This window comes from Humulus lupulus, chromosome 4 (assembly GCF_963169125.1).
Source record: "Humulus lupulus chromosome 4, drHumLupu1.1, whole genome shotgun sequence".
NCBI lineage: Eukaryota > Viridiplantae > Streptophyta > Magnoliopsida > Rosales > Cannabaceae > Humulus > Humulus lupulus.
Window position 1 is genome coordinate 242410397 of NC_084796.1, and position 16075 is coordinate 242426471.

Below are 16075 nucleotides of genomic sequence, written 5' to 3' on the forward strand. Positions count from 1 at the left end.
ACATTGAGGTCTCAAGTGAACACAGCAAATGTGTGTGTGTTATCACCGGTTTGTTATCAAGGGATAGTGGTTCAATGCTTCGGCAACCAAAATTTCAACAAACTTTGTGATAATTACACTAAGATAAAATTCAAGTCGAAAGACATTTTACTTTATGCACCAATGCAAAGGTTTCTATAGATAGTCATTATTTAATCAAGTGGGGGAATATTATATTTTAATATAATGTTTTGATTGATTAAATAAGTGTTACAAAAAGTGATTATTTAATCTAAGTGGGGGAATGTTATATTATTTTAAATAATATAATGTTAGATTAAATAATGTGACATACTGTGATTTTTCACACAAATGTGATTTGTCACACCTTGTAACATATTATTGAAAGTCACAAAATTGGACACATGTATGTGCCCAAATGTGACATATTTTGGAGTTACAAACTTGTAACTCCCAAATATTACCCAATAATGTGTAGATTTGATATTACACATTTTGATTTGAATTTCTTAAAGCCATATGTGAAATATGGCTGTTAGAGATGTGATTTTAACTCCCATAATGTGTATGGAAGTTACAAAATCAAGTGGGAATGAATTTGGAACGTTTTGGCAAATTTGGAAAATTGGTTGCTGAAAAAACGACTTGGGCCGCTGCCTATGTTTTTCAGGCTGCAGCCCAAGAGGCAAAAATAGGCAAAAACACACATTGGGCCGTGGCTCGTGTTTTTCAGGCCGCGGCCTGAGCGGCTGACAGCATTTTCCAAACTTCGGTTTTGTCCAATTTTGAACGTTTCCAACAACCAAGTAACTCCCAAATCTATATTTTAATTCCATAAACATCCAATTAATCATTGGTAACATCTATGGGGGTTGGTGGAATTTTAAATTCAAAAGGTGTCTTAAAACTCTATAAATAGAAGCCTAATGCTCACTTGTAAGACATACAATTTTTCATCCACAAAGCACTTGGCTGAAAAAATACACCTTGAGGCTTGATAATTCCAGAGAGCTATTTCCTAGAGAGATCCCTTAGTGCTTAGAGAATATGGGGAAATAAGCTTTTGGACAAAGGTCTTGAACCTTGTTCAAGTTGGTGATCCCCACTACTCTACACTTTGGTTGTGTGAGAGTTTGTGTTTTCATTCTTTTGTTCTTCTTATTTACTTGTATTGTTATAGTATTGAGTTTGTAATCTTCTTCTTCTACATCTTTTGATTTACTTGTATTTTGAGCAATTGAGTTGTAATACTTATTTAATCAATATTATCTTCTCCATTGTATTTTGCATAGAGTTGTATTTGGTTTTTCCATAATTCCATTGAGCAATAATATATATTCTCTAACACTAATACCCCTCCTTGGTACACATTTCAGTAACTCCAATCATGTCTCGTAGTAGCTCGAACTTTCCTCTTGGTGGTGCCTTTGTGAATATATCTGCTAACTGTTCTTCAGTTCTGCAGTGCTTGAGTTCTATTTCTTTGTTTGTTTCAACTTCTCTAATGAAATGATACTTGATGCTTATATACTTCGTTTTGTTGTGAAATACGGGATTTTTGGCCATTGCAATAGCTGATTTGCTATCGCAGTAGATCTTTGTAGCTTCGTCTTGTGATTCTCCCATCTCTTCAAGTATTCTTTTCAGCCATGTAGCTTGGCTTATAGTCATTGTTGCGGCAATATACTCTGCTTTAGTTGATGATTGCACAACTTTCGCTTATTTCTTTGATGCCCAAGAAAATATCCCTGATCAAATTGTAAAGGCATATCCTATCGTGCTTTTCATATCGTCTAGTGATCCTGCCCAGTCACTGTCTGTGTAGGCGATTAGTTTTGAGTCATGGGTGACTCCATACCATATTCCATAGTTCTTTGTTCCTTGAAAATATCTAAGAACTCTCTTGGCTGCTCCATAGTGAACTTGACTTGGACCGTGCATGAATCTTGATAGGAGACTGACTGCATACATAATGTCTGGTCTTGTAGCTGTTAGATAGAGTAAGCTGCCAATTAAACTTCGAAACTTCGATTCATCTGCTTTTGGTGAGCCATCCTCTTTCTTGAGTGTTTTGTTGTTGTCTAGTGGAGTTGATACTTTCTTACATCCCTCCATTTTGAACTTCTTCAACAGTGCCTCTATATACTTCTTTTGTGAAATGAAGATCCCATCTTCTTTTTAAGTTATTTCAATCCCAAGAAAGTAGTGCATTAAGCCCAAATCATTCTTCTTGAAACTTTTCGTCATGTCTACTTTTCATCATGTCCTCTTTAAAATTCTTGACCATCTTCTTATTATTGCTTGTGTAGATGAGATCATCAACATATAAAGAGACAATAAGTGTGTCATTCTTTCCTTGAGTCTTGATGTAGAGTGTTGGCTCACTTTTGCTCTTCCTAAATCCTTGTTCAGTGAAGTAGTTGTCAATTTTGTTGTACCAGGCGCACAGAGCTTGCTTTAGGCCATATAAAGTCTTTTTTATTTGAAAACTTTATCTTCTTGTCCTTGCACCACAAACCCTTGAGGTTGCTCCACATAGATTTCTTCTTTGAGATAGCCATTGAGAAATGCTGACTTCACGTCTAGTTGGAAAATCTTCCATTTCTTGTGTGCAGCTAGAGCAATCAAAGCCCTGATTGTGTCGAGGCGTGCAACTGGAGCAAATGTTTCATTGTAGTCAACTCCATGTTTTTGTGAATATAAATTGGTAACTAACCCTGCTTTATGCTTTTGAATTAAGCCATCTGAGTTGAGCTTTATTTTGTAAACCCACTTGAATCCTATTATGTATTTGTCTTGTGGACAATCTACAAGCCCCCTGGTCTCATTCTTCTCAATAATCTTTATCTCTTCCTCCATAGCTTTTCTCCATACTTATTTCTTTTGAGCGGATTCAAAGCTTTCTGGCTCCATAAGCATTAAGTTGCAGGTCTCGTAGATATATACTAAGGGTCTCATTCGCCTTGGTGGTGATTCTGGAGGAGATTTTGTGACTTGTACTTGTTCTTGTGTAATTGGTTGAGTTAAAGACCTAATTTGATCATGGTCTTCATTAATTTCTTGTCCTGGTGGTAAAGGAATGTTGGCAATCTTCCTTTCTACTTCTTCTGTCTCCCAATTGTATGCAACATCGTTGTCAATCTTACGTCCCGACTAATTATGAGTTTCTTCGTTCCTAAGCTATAGACTCAATTACCTTTTGATTGAGTGTTATAGCCTAAGAAAATTCCTTTCTTAGTCTTCTCATTTAGCTTGCTTGTAGCTGATGGCTTTCGTCCACTCCAAGCTTCAATCGGTGTCTTATCTTGCACATCTTTGGTTGGACATATGTTGAGCAAGTAGACTGTAGTGCTTACTGCCTCTGCCCAAAATCATTTTGGAAGACCCTTCTCCATGAGCACAGCTATTGCTGTCTCCATAACAGTTCTATTTTTTCTCTCAGACACACCATTTTGTTCTGGTGCGTATCCAATTGTGAGTTGATGCTCCATGCCTTCACCTTCGCTGAACTTTTTGAACTCATTAGAAGTGCATTCTTTGCCTCTGTCACTTCTTATTTTCTTGATGTTGCGACCACTTTGCTTTTCGACATGGGTTTTGAATTTCTTGAAAATAACAAAAACTTGTGATTTTTGTTGCAAAAAATAAACACATGTCATTCTAGTAAAGTCGTCAATAAAGAGAATGAAGTACCTGTTTTGATCATTTGACGGAGTACGCATAGGCCTGCCTACATCTGTGTGGATTAACTCCAGTGGCTCTCTGGCTCTCCAAGCTCTACCAGATGGAAGGGGTTGTCGATGTTTCTTTCTAAGCATGCACCTTTCGCGGACAATGTTAAGCTCCTTGATTCCTGGGAGGTCTCACCTCATATTCTTTTGCTCGAGGATCTTTAGCCCGTGGAAATTGAAATTCCCGAACCTTCTATGCCATAGCCACGATTCGTCTCCTTGCACTTACATTGCGATATTGCTTGTGTATCTCCATTGTAAAGGAAAGCATTTGTTTTCTTTAATTTTTATTTTTTCAATTTCAAAGGATTTGTCTTGCTTGTCATAGATTGTGCAAGAATCTCCTTCAAAATGCAATGAGTACCCTTTTTCAATCATTTGTCCTACACTGAGTAGGTTTTGATCGATGTTGGGTACCAAGAATACATCATTGATGTATCTTTTGCCTTTTTTAGTGTCAATGGAAATGGTTCCTATTCCAACAGCTTCCATAAAGTCACAATTACCAATTTTGACTTTAGTCTTGGATTTATTAAGATTACAAAAGATGTTTCATTTTTTGTCATGTGTTTCTCCAATATAGCTATGCCCTTAACAATTTTGACAAGGAAGCGACAGAAATTTGTATGGAAGGAGAAGTGTGAAGAAAGCTTCCAAATGTTAAAGGACAAGCTCATAACAGCCCCAGTTCTATGCATCCTGTTGATGTGGGGTTTCGCCAACAGTGAATTATATAAATAACTAGGATGAATTAGTGCTTAATGATAAACCGTAATAAGAAAATGATAATATTCAAGGATGTTGGAAGCCAACTACAAAGAGAAAAATGATCACTCCCTTTTACGTGGTTCGGAGGTTAAAATCCCCCTAGTCCACGAGTCAATATTATTACTGTTTCTCTCTCTTGCTATTTTTATAGAGTATTTGCATTACAAAAAGCATCCAACCCCTTACACTTCCCAGAATCCTGGTATTAATAGGAGAATGATCTCTGGGTAGGTATTGGGGTCATCCCATGATCTCTTGATCCTTCACATCATTTCTGCGACATTGATGATTAATATCTAAATTTTACAGTGGTCTAATCAATCAGATACAAAAGGTAATGGGCCGCATGGCCTTAATCAGGCGTGTGATATGTGATCACGCACGTTTAAATTGCGTATCCGGGAATTAAACAGACACGTCATGTCTGTTATAGGCACGTTTATATTGCGTGGTCAACTTTACAAAGACCCTGGGGTATGTCAGGCCTCTGATGTACCACGAGCTTAATGTAAATCTAGCTCATGTCTTTTGGTGCCATGTTTATACAATGGTTCCAGGTGATAAGCTGCTAAATGATTCATCAGCTCGAGCTACTTGTTTAGGGGATCGTACCAGATTTCCCCGGATGAATGGTGAACACGTGGCATATTGCTTATGGCTTTTTGTTAGTTCGCTTTACCCGAGTTGCCTCAACAAAGTACGTGCTGATTTTCAGGACGTACATTTGCCCCCCAAGCCCCTGCTCATGATCTATGACGTCACTTTTGACTTTCACGGTGGGGGCTTTTAAACTTCCTTTTCGATTATCCATCCCCTGCCCACCATTTGAGTACTGAACACGTGGAACGCCATGATTGGCGCCTGCTCGAGCTTCGAGGATGGCATTAAATGGCCTGGCCACCTTTTTGCCGCCGTCTCATCTTCTGAATCATGACCCTCGTATCTTGTATTTGTTTGACCGGACGGTCATCGTTTCTTAACGTCTTTTACGTATAAATAGGGCTGGCCATTTTCAGTACTCATCACCTTTTATTTGAAATTTTTCTTCATTTCCTCTCTTCCGAGTCTCAAAACTCTTTTTCTTCTTCTGCTTAAAATCCTAGAAATCCCTATATTCTTGTCACAAAAACCCTTCGGAAGCCCAGTCTTGAGGATTTCTCCAAGACTTCTGTAACGACCCAAAATTACTAATAAGGCTTAAGGGCCTTGATTAGTGTGCCGGGAAGGCATAATTGGAAGTTGTGTGAATTAATGGTGTGATATGCATGATTATGTGAAATGCATGTTTATGAGTATTTGATAAGCATGCGGGCCCTGTTTGGTTGTAAGGGCATAATTGTAATTTTGGCCCGTTAGGGCATAAATGTGATTTTGTGATAATCTGTTAAGACCACATTATTATGTGGAAATATGTGTTTGCAGCTTTCGGCACGAGGCGATCCTAGGGAGCAAGTAGTGGGAAAGTCACAACGGGACTCGATACTTGACTTGGGGCAAGTCAAGGGGTTTTCCGAGTATTAGATGATTATTTGGATTATCGGGTTATGGAAATAAATAATTGGAGATATATCTGAGGTTAGGAAGCCTAGGCGGGAATATTGGAGAAATTTACCATTTTGCCCTCGGGGACGTTTTCGGTACCCCGAGCCTTGGGATTGACTTAAGTAACTAAGGATAAACTAAGTAAACTTTAGAATGCAGTGGAACAAAAGCTAAACTGACCCTTCTCTCTCTCTCTCTTAAGGAAAACTTCTGAAAGCAAAGGAGATTTGGCTGGAATTCAGTGATTTGAGCTGAGGATTTGGTGGATTAACTCTGTGGGAGCTAGGGAAACTAAATAGAATCTAAGGTAAGCTGTAAGTTTTATGTATGGTGGTTAGAATTCTGTGACTTTGGTTGAATTCTAAAAGACTTGCGGGTTTTGAAATTGAAGATTGAATTAAAGCAAGGAACTTGGGAGTTAGCCCAAAAATAGCTTGGAGAACTTGTTCTGCAGTGAACGTAAGTTCGAAATTATGATTTAATGTCTGAATTCTGATGTTTTGTGGCTGGTTTGAGTCTTCTTGAGTGTGTGGGTTCAAAAGATTTAAATGTTGTTTTGATGGGTTTCTAGACTAGATTTCTGTTGGGTTATGTTGTTAAAATCATGTTAGAATGTTGGGATAATTGAATTATGTTATTGGGATGGTTTAGGGTGGATTTGGCTGAGGTTTGAATGTTACAAATAGTGGTTTTTCTGGGTTCGTGGGGCTAGGCCCTAGCTCTGTTCTAGAAATGACGTGGCCCTTCGAAGCAAGGAAGAGCCAGGAGGGCTCTGAGATGAGGGAGCGCCGCGGCGCCACAGGGGCAGGGCCGCAACGCGTGTCTGTGGTCAGAGAGGCCTAGCCTCTGTTTTAGGGGGCGGGCTGCAGCGCAGGTCTTAGGGGCCGCGGCCCTTAAGGGCATTTGTGGCCTTTTGGACTTTTTAAGCATGGGAACCTAGTCTTTGGTGCTCGGGATCGATCCCACTACCGTGTTTGGTGGAATTCAATGTTCCGGAGACTAGAATTCTATCCGTAAACCCTTATGCAATTATTGATGGAATCCTTTATCATGGTTGTGACTAGGTGTATGCTTGGGCTCGGGGCAGGATCGTGCTCGGGGGTCGTCTCTCCTAATTAAAGCACTTGGAAATTAAAGGTAAGAAAACTGCACCCAGTTGTGGAATTTATATTGGGACTAAGGGTTCCTTGTTTAATATGCTCTTTAAAGAGGATGGTATTATGCCATGTGAATTGTAAATGGATGGTATCATGCCATGTAATTCGTAAACGTGCGGCCTAAGAGCACCGGAGTTTACACTCACGCACAGGGCGCAGCTCGGCCACTGGTAGCCGAGGACAACTTATTATGCACTGAGCTCGGTTTAATCGGGCCGGAGTCAGTGGGATAAACAGAGGGTGCAACCTAAGTTTTCGGCCCTAACTATCATGTGATTTGAGTGCAATTGTTGTAATGATTATGTTATGCTGGTTAGCTGAATGACAGGTTATTAGCTAGTTGAATAATATCGTTGAATGGGTGAATGTTGTGTACTGTTGAGTACCTGGTTATGTCTTGTGAAATAATTGAATATTATTAGTGATTGTGTTTTAAATGTTATGTTTTCTTGCTGGGTCTTGGCTCACGGGTGCTACGTGGTGCAGGTAAGGGCAAGGGTAAGACAAGTTGACCATGGGTTGGAGAGTTATGGGGGCGAGGTGTACATTGTCGGCTGCTCGGCCGCCACAGTCGAGGAGTTGTACAGGAACAAGAACCTAAAACGTGTATTTTTCCATTAGAGTGGCTTGGTTATTTATAAGCTTTGGAAATTCTGTAACTACGTTATTTAAACCTTGATTTGGGATCCCATGTACCAAACTTGTATTTTAATGAAAATTATTCGTTTATAACCAAAATCTTTTAAACCTATCCTATTTGTATCATTAGATTCACATTTTTAACCAAATGACTTGATTAGCAAGTCTCGCACTACTTCAAACACGCAGTGTAACGGTCTTGGTTATCCAGGGTGTTACAACTTCTACTTCTACGCTGCTTGCAGCCTTCGCTTGGAAAATATATTGTAAGTTTCCTGTTTTTTGGGTGTTTCAATTTCCTTTTTCTTTGCCATGCAAATTTACACTTCATAGTCATAAACAGTAGGTTGTTCCTGGACTTCCTTAATTATGTGAGGTTGGCGCCATTCCAGCTCCCCCCCAACTCGTATCGGCTGCTGGCGGGATTGAAATACCTGTTCCTGAAGCATGAGTGGGAGGTCCCCACTCCAGCAGACATCCTATATTTCTTCTGCCTCAAAGCCAGCCCAGAACAGAGGGGATGGGTTCTATTATTTGACCCAATTTCTGAACTCGCCTACAGTCATCGAGCTGCCCAACCAACCCAATGACTTCAATGATCAATTCTTCATGTAAAACGGGTTCCGCAACTGCGAACACCGATACTTCAACCGCCTTTGTAAGTTTTTTTTTCTCAGTTCGCATAAGATTCCTTTCATACTTAGTCTTCCTTGTGCGTATATTGATTGGAATGTGTTCGCGGAGCCATTTCTGCGAGGACGGCCAGATCAGCGACCCTCGGGGGTCATTACGAGACTTTGGCGGGGCTTCTTCCCAACAAAATGGACTGCCGCCAGCTCGTGTCTAATGACACAATGCTGGCGTGCAAGCTAATTGCCGAAGGTCAAACCCTGGCCCTGAGAAGGACGCGGGCCACTGCTCAAATAATCCGCGAGCTCCCTCCCATTCCTAAAATGAATGCTGAGGTCGACGGCGAGGAGTCGGAGGACGACGAGGTACCCCTCATGCGAAAAAGGCGAGCTCCTGAAGCTGCCGGGGATCCCATCGCTGAGCGAGCCGCGTCGAGGGCAGTAATCAACCCCTCCAGCCAAGGCAACCCATATCCTTTTAGGGATATAGATAGGGTTGTGGTCGACCTTAGGCTAGTTAGGTTCAACCCCAACTAGCTCGTACACCGTAACCCCGACGACCCAGACCGCAATATCACCTTGCTCCAGTGTGTGGACCACTTGGTTCTCTGATATGATATGGGCCATTGATGCAGCGGATTGGATTGTTGAGCAAAGCTCATGCCAAATCCGTGGCAAACATGGGGAATACCCCAAATATGAGAGACTCTCAAAATTCTATTTCAAAATATTAATTAAAAAGTTCCATTACATTCTTTCCACTAGGCTTATATAACCATTACTATAAAGCTAATAAAATGACAAAATAATAAAAAGGCAAAATATAACAAACTAAAGTTCTAGAATATTCTAATACATATATGCTACATCAGTCATCCTAGGGGAACCGCAGTGGTGGACAATACCTTGTCCTTTAGGTCGGCCTTCTTTGAAGAGTATGGAACCAACCTTAGGTCGTGGCCATCCCTTCTCCAAGGTGTTGTAGCCCCAGGACTTAGGCAATACGTAGAGGAGTCCAGCCCCGAGGTAGAGTCTGACCCAGAACCCCCCTTAATCCAAGAAGTGTTTGACTTAGACTCTCCTTCCCCCGTAATAGCTCCGAGGCCAGAGGTCGTGGAAATAGACTCCTCCTCTAGCTCGGAGGGAAGGATTTTTTGATACTTTGCATGTACTTTCCTTGCAAACTGATGAGTATGCACGTATATCTAACAAATTCTTTTTTCTTTTTCAGTTGTGGAGATGGCACAACGAGGGGAACCTGACATTCGTTTGATGTTCCAGGAGGGGAGATCCAGCGGTGGCCCCCTGGTCAAGAAACTTCGACCCACGTTGAAGAAAACTCCCCCGACCACGGCTGCCACCAAATCCCCGTCCAAAGGGACAGGCACGAGCTCGGGAGCTGTGCCTGTCACCCCTACGAAGAAGAGGGATCCAGCCGCACCCTTTCCTCGCCTTCCCCTATCTCCTGCTTGGGACCAGGCAGCACCCACTAGTCCCTCGGCTCCAGCGATCCCTCCGCCTCGGTCCGCATTCCTGTCAACCCCCAAGACTTGGAGCTAATTCTAGACACTTTTCGGGGGACGGTCTATGGGACGGAGAACTACGTGGTGGATCATTTTTACAAGGCCAAGCCCACTGACCTGAGGCCGATCGAGGAGAGGAGCCCGGAGAACTTCATGGAGTCAGCCCTAGGATTGAACCTCACAGTAAGCACTTTTCCTGACCTGACTTTTATTACTCTCCTCGGTATGTGCCTAACTGTTTCTTTGCTTCTTTGCAGGTGGTCCTGGCTCAACATCGTAGCATATCTCGGGCAAGGGCTAGGAATGCCGAACTTCAGGCCGAGGTGATTGCGGCCCAAGCTGCTTTCGCCGCTTCTCAACAGAGGGAGCAGAATGCCCAAGCTGCCTTGGTGGCGGCCCAGGAGAGTGAACAGGCGGTGAAGGCTGCCTTAATCATTACTCAAGAAGGCGAGCAGGCGGCGAAGGCAGTCTCGGTAGCCCTTCAGGCCGAGCTTGAGGTGGCCAAGGCAAAACAACTGGAGGTCGAGGTGGCCCTTATGGAGGAGAAAAATGCATCAACCTCCTCCATGGAGAGCATGCTTTACCACTACTGGGCCTTCAATCAGAATGGCAACTTCTCCTTTATGGTCGACGCGTAGGGGCACTACCTTGAGAAGTTCAAGGTTCGGCTACAACAGGAGCTGCAGGTGCCGACTGAGACCGAGGAGACTTCTGTTGTGGGAGAGCAGGAGACTGAGGAGGTGACGTCCTCATAGCGGCCTAGGGGGGCTTAGAATTTTTGTACTTTTCTTTTTATTTGCTTTTATTTGTAAACGCTAAGCACGAGGTCATTTCCCTCGAGACAATTTGTACATTAACTTCAGTTATCCAAGTTTTAGTTGTTTTCCAATCTCTCGTCCTTTATGATGTGCTAGACAAAAACTTAGTTCGCGTTAGCTTTATCGACACCTCGTGATTTTTAGAAAAAAAACCCTGGTTAATCAATTTAAGTAACTTCTAAGTTTTTGAACCTGGTCGCGTCCAGGATATTTAATTTTTAAAAACTTAGTTCGCGTTATTTTTATCGACACCGTGTGTTTTTTTAAGAAAAAACATTGGATAATCAATTTAACCAACTTCTAAGTTTTGAAACTTGGTCCTGTCCAGGATATTTCATTTTAAAAACTTAGTTTGCGTTAGTTTTATCAACACCGTGTATTTTTTTTAGAAAAAACACTGGATAATCAATTTAACCAACTTCTAAGTTTTGGAACCTGGTCATGTCTAGGATATTTAATTATAAAAACTTAGTTCGCGTTAGTTTTATCGTCACCGTGTGTTTTTTTAGAAAAAACACTGGATAATCAATTTAACCAACTTCTAAGTTTTGGAACCTGGTCGTGTCTAGGATATTTAATTTTAAAAACTTAGTTCGCGTTAGTTTTATCGACACCGTGTGTTTTTTTAGAAAAAACACTGGATAATCAATTTAACCAACTTCTAAGTTTTGGAACCTGGTCGTGTTCGTGTCCAGAATATTTAATTTTAAAAACTTAGTTCGCGTTAGTTTTATCGACACCGTGTGTTTTTTTTTTAGAAAAAACACTGGATAATCAATTAAACCAACTTCTAAGTTTTGGAACCTCGTCATCAGATGATTTGCCCCCCAAGTAATCAGGAAGTAGACTTGCTGGGTTACTTTGAACTAACATACAAACGAAACCGTACACAGACACAAATGAAACCATACGCATCCTCATTTTTTTTTTATATAATTAATTGGCTTTTAAATGCAAGCCTTACATAGACAAGAGGTTTGATTACTGATAATATTTTCTCAAATGTATAACATTCTAGGTCCGTGGTACCATTTCTCCATTAAGTCGGGCCAATTTGAAAGTACCTTCCTATACAATTTCGATGATTTGATAGAACCCTTTCTAGCTCGGGCCCAAGGCACCATCTTTGGGGTCCTTGGCCACTAGAAACACCCTTCGGAGTACTAGGTCTCCTAATCCAAAGACACGTTTCTTAACCTTTGAATTAAAGTAACGAGTGATTTTCTGTTGATAATGCGCGAGCCATAGCTGTGAATCTTCTCACTTTTCATTAATCAGGTCGAGAGACGCGCTGAGCAATTTGTTATTCTGTTCCTGGCTGAAGGACTGGATCCTGTGCGTGGCTATCTTTGTTTCGACAAGAAGGACGGCCTCACTTCCGAAAGTCAGGGAAAAAGGGGTGTGCCCCGTCGAAGTTCGGTGTGAGGTCCAGTATGCCCATAGCTCCTACGGGAGCTGCTCGGGCCAAACTCCCTTGGCCTCGTCCAGTCTCTTCTTAAGGCTTGCCTTGAGCGTCTTGTTCATAGCTTCGACCTGCCCATTAGCCTAGGGGTAGGCCACTGAGGAAAAACTCTTAATTATGTCGTGTCTTCCACAAAATTCAGTGAAGTGGTCACTATCGAACTGGATTCCATTGTCTGACACGATCTTCCTTGGCAGTACAAACCGGCAGACGATATTCTTAACCACAAAATCAAGGACTCTCATTAACGTTATCGTTGACAGGGGCTCTGCTTCTGCCCACTTCGTGAAATAGTCAATGGCCACTACTTCATAGCGAACTCCTCCTTTTCCTGTGGGCAGGGCTCCAATTAAGTCGATTCCTCAGACCGTGAATGGCCATGGGGACGAGATCATCTTCAGCTCGACTGGTGGAGCTCGGGCAATCGTGGGAAACCGTTGGCACTTGTCACTTTTTCGTAGGAAATTGAGTCCTTTGATAGAGTGGGCCAATAATATCCTTGCCTCAATATCTTCAAGGCCAGGTTTTGCCCCCCAGCATGATCTCCACAAAAGCCTTCATGCACCTCCTGCAAAATAGTTTTAGCCTCCTTTGGCAGAACACATCGCAGAAGAGGCAGAGAGAGGTCATGCCGGTACAACATTCCGTCTATGACTGTATACCTCGGAGCTTAATAGAGTATCTTCCCTGTGTTATTTCGCTCGTCGGGTAACTTCCTTGTTGTAAGGTACTCGACTATGGTAGTCATCCAGGTTGGCCTGGCATCGATCATCTCGATCTCCCTTGTATCCTCTACCACGCTTGGTCTTTCCAAGAATTCCACCGGTATCAGGCTCAAGGTCTCGACTTCCCTGGAGGTGGCGAGTTTTGGTAGAGCGTAAGCATTGGCGTTCTGCTCACGTGGGATCTGCCCGATTAGGCTGTATTCAAATTCAGACAGCTCCTTCTTCACCTTGGCCAGGTATGCTGCCATCTTGGTTCCCCGTGCTTGGTATTCCCCTAATACTTGGTTTACCACGATTTGGAAATTGCTGTAGCACTGGATGGCCCTGGCCTTCAGTTCCTTGGCCACTCTAAGCCCAGCCAATAGAGCTTCATACTCGACCTCGTTGTTGGATGCCTCGAATCTGAACCGTAACGCGGAGTGGAAATAATGTTCCTTCGGGGATATCAAAATGATTCCAGCTCCGGATCCATTCTCGTTAGATGAATCATCCACAAAGACTCTCCACAACGCCTGCACCAGTTCTTCCCCAGGTTCCTCTTGGAATCCAGTGCATTCAGCCATGAAATCAGCCAGGCCTTGGCTTTTGATTGAAGTCTGGGGTACGTACAGTATTTCGAATTGGCTGAGCTCGATGGCCCATTTCAAAAGATGTCTCGATGCCTCAGGTTTCTGTAGTACCTACCCTAAAGGTTGATCGGTCATGACGTGGATTGAATGAGACTGGAAATACGACCTAAGCTTTTTAGAGGTCGTGATAAGGCAGAAAGCCATTTTTTCCATTGACGGATATCGCGATTCAGCTCCGAGAAGCCTTTTGCTAATGTAATAGATTGGCTTTTGAGCCCCGTCCTCTTCTCAGACCATCACGGCGCTAGCCGCATCCTCCGTAACAGCTAAGTAAATAAAAAGAGGCTCTCCTGTCATTGGTTTAGACAACACTAGCGGCTCGGCCAAATGTGTTTTTAGGTCGAGGAAGGCCCGCTCACATTCTTCAGTCCTTTCAAACTTTATATTCCCCCAGAGCTAGTTATAGAATGGCAAACATTTGTCGGTAGACTTGGAAATGAACCGATTAAGGGCTGCCACCCTTCCTGTCGGACTCTGGACGTCTTTTCGCAACCTGGGCGATGGCATTTCGAGTAGCGATAAGATTTTGTAAGGGTTTGCCTCGATCCCCCTAGTGTTGAATATGAAACCCAAAAATTTTCTTGACGCCACACTAAAGGTACATTTTTGGGGATTCAACCTCATACCATACTTCCTCAGGATCTCAAAACATTCCCTCAGATCAAGAACATGGTCATCGGTAGTTTTTGACTTGACCAACATGTCGTCAACATACACTTCCATGTTTTTCCCGATCTGATTAGCGAACATTCTGTTGACCAATCTCTGATATGTAGCTCCCGTGTTTATAACAATAAACGTTGGTTGGAGTCATGAAGCTAGTATGCTTCTGGTCCGCGGGATTCATAGCGATCTGGTTATGAGTACGCATCCATGAAGGACATGAGCTCGTGCCCTGCTGTGGTGTCCACCAACTGGTAAATTCTTTGTAAGGGGAAGCAATCCTTTGGCCATGCTTTATTCAGGTCAGAAAAGTCGATGCAGGTCCGCCATTTTCCGTTAGGTTTTGGGACCAGAACAGGGTTGGCGACCTAGATCGGGTATTTTGCCTCGCGGATAAAGCCGCATTTTAAAAGTCGAGTGACTTCCTCTTCCAGGGCCGCAGCTCGGGTCGTGCCCAGATGCCTCTGTTTTTGTGACTTTGCAGGCATGCTTTTGTCCAAGTTGAGGGTATGCATGATGATGCTTGGGCTGATCCCTACCATGTCTTCATGAGACCAGGCAAAAACGTCTAGATTTCCTTGCAGAAATTTCGGCAGCTCCGCCTTTATCTCATCACCAAGGTTTTTCCCGAGTCTAACCACCCTCGAAAGGTCTTTAGGATCGATGTTTACCTCTTCGATAGCCTGGAGCTCGGACCTATCTTCGCCAATTCTAGGGTCGATATCGTCACTTAGGGTGGTACCTACGCCATCAGCTGGCTGAGATTCCTTTATCCGAGGGTCAGTTCTCACTTCCTGGGGTTCCTCGCTTCCGCCCTGAATGGCCATCGTCTGCTGCCCGGGTTGTGATTTTCCCATCATGGAAATGTTATAGCATTCTCTGGCAGTGAGCTGATCACCTCGGACCATACATATCCCCGTAGAGGAGGGGAATTTGACTGCGAGGTGGCGGATAGAAGTTATGGCTTCAAATGCCATCAACGTAGGCTGACCCAAAATTGCATTGTACGCGGTGGGACAATCGATGACCACAAACTTGAGGAGCTTGGAGACAGTTCGGGGTCCCTCTCCCAAGGTTATTACCAACTCGATTGTTCCCATCACTGCCGACCCTTCGCCAGAAAACCCATACAACATGACGGAGGTGGCCTTCAACTCGGTTACCAACAACCCCATTTTTTCTAGCGTGGACCGAAACAACAAGTTCACTGAACTCCCATTATCAACTAGTATCCTCCTAACTCTCCGATTGGCGAGCTGGGCGGTTATGACTAGAGGATCGTTTTGTGGGAACTGGACATGGCTAGCATCTTCTTCAGTAAAATTGATTGGCTGTCTCTCCAATCACTGTTGTTTAGGTATGTGCTGCTCAAGGACAAACTCGACTCCGTTGTGAGACCTCAATTCGTTGATGTATCTTTTATGGGCACCTCTGCTCAAGCCTACCAGATGAGGGCCTCCAGAAATGGTGGTTATCTCTCCTCCCATTAATGGAGGAGGGATGTCCTGACCCACCTGGGCTCCGGTCAGATTTGCTGGGATTGTCAGAGCTGATTGAGTGTTTTGCCTGGCGGGTGGATTAGGAGTGACTCGATTCCGGGCATATTGAGCCAGAGGTCCAGCCCGGATGAGTGTCTCGATCTCATCCTTCAGATGCCTGCAATCATCGGTGTTGTGACCGATGTCGTTGTGGAATCGATAGAATTTGGAAGGGTCTCTCTTTGCCTTCTGATTCTTCAAGGGCTCTGGTTTTTTCCATGGAAGGCGGGCAGAATTCGCTAGGGAAATGC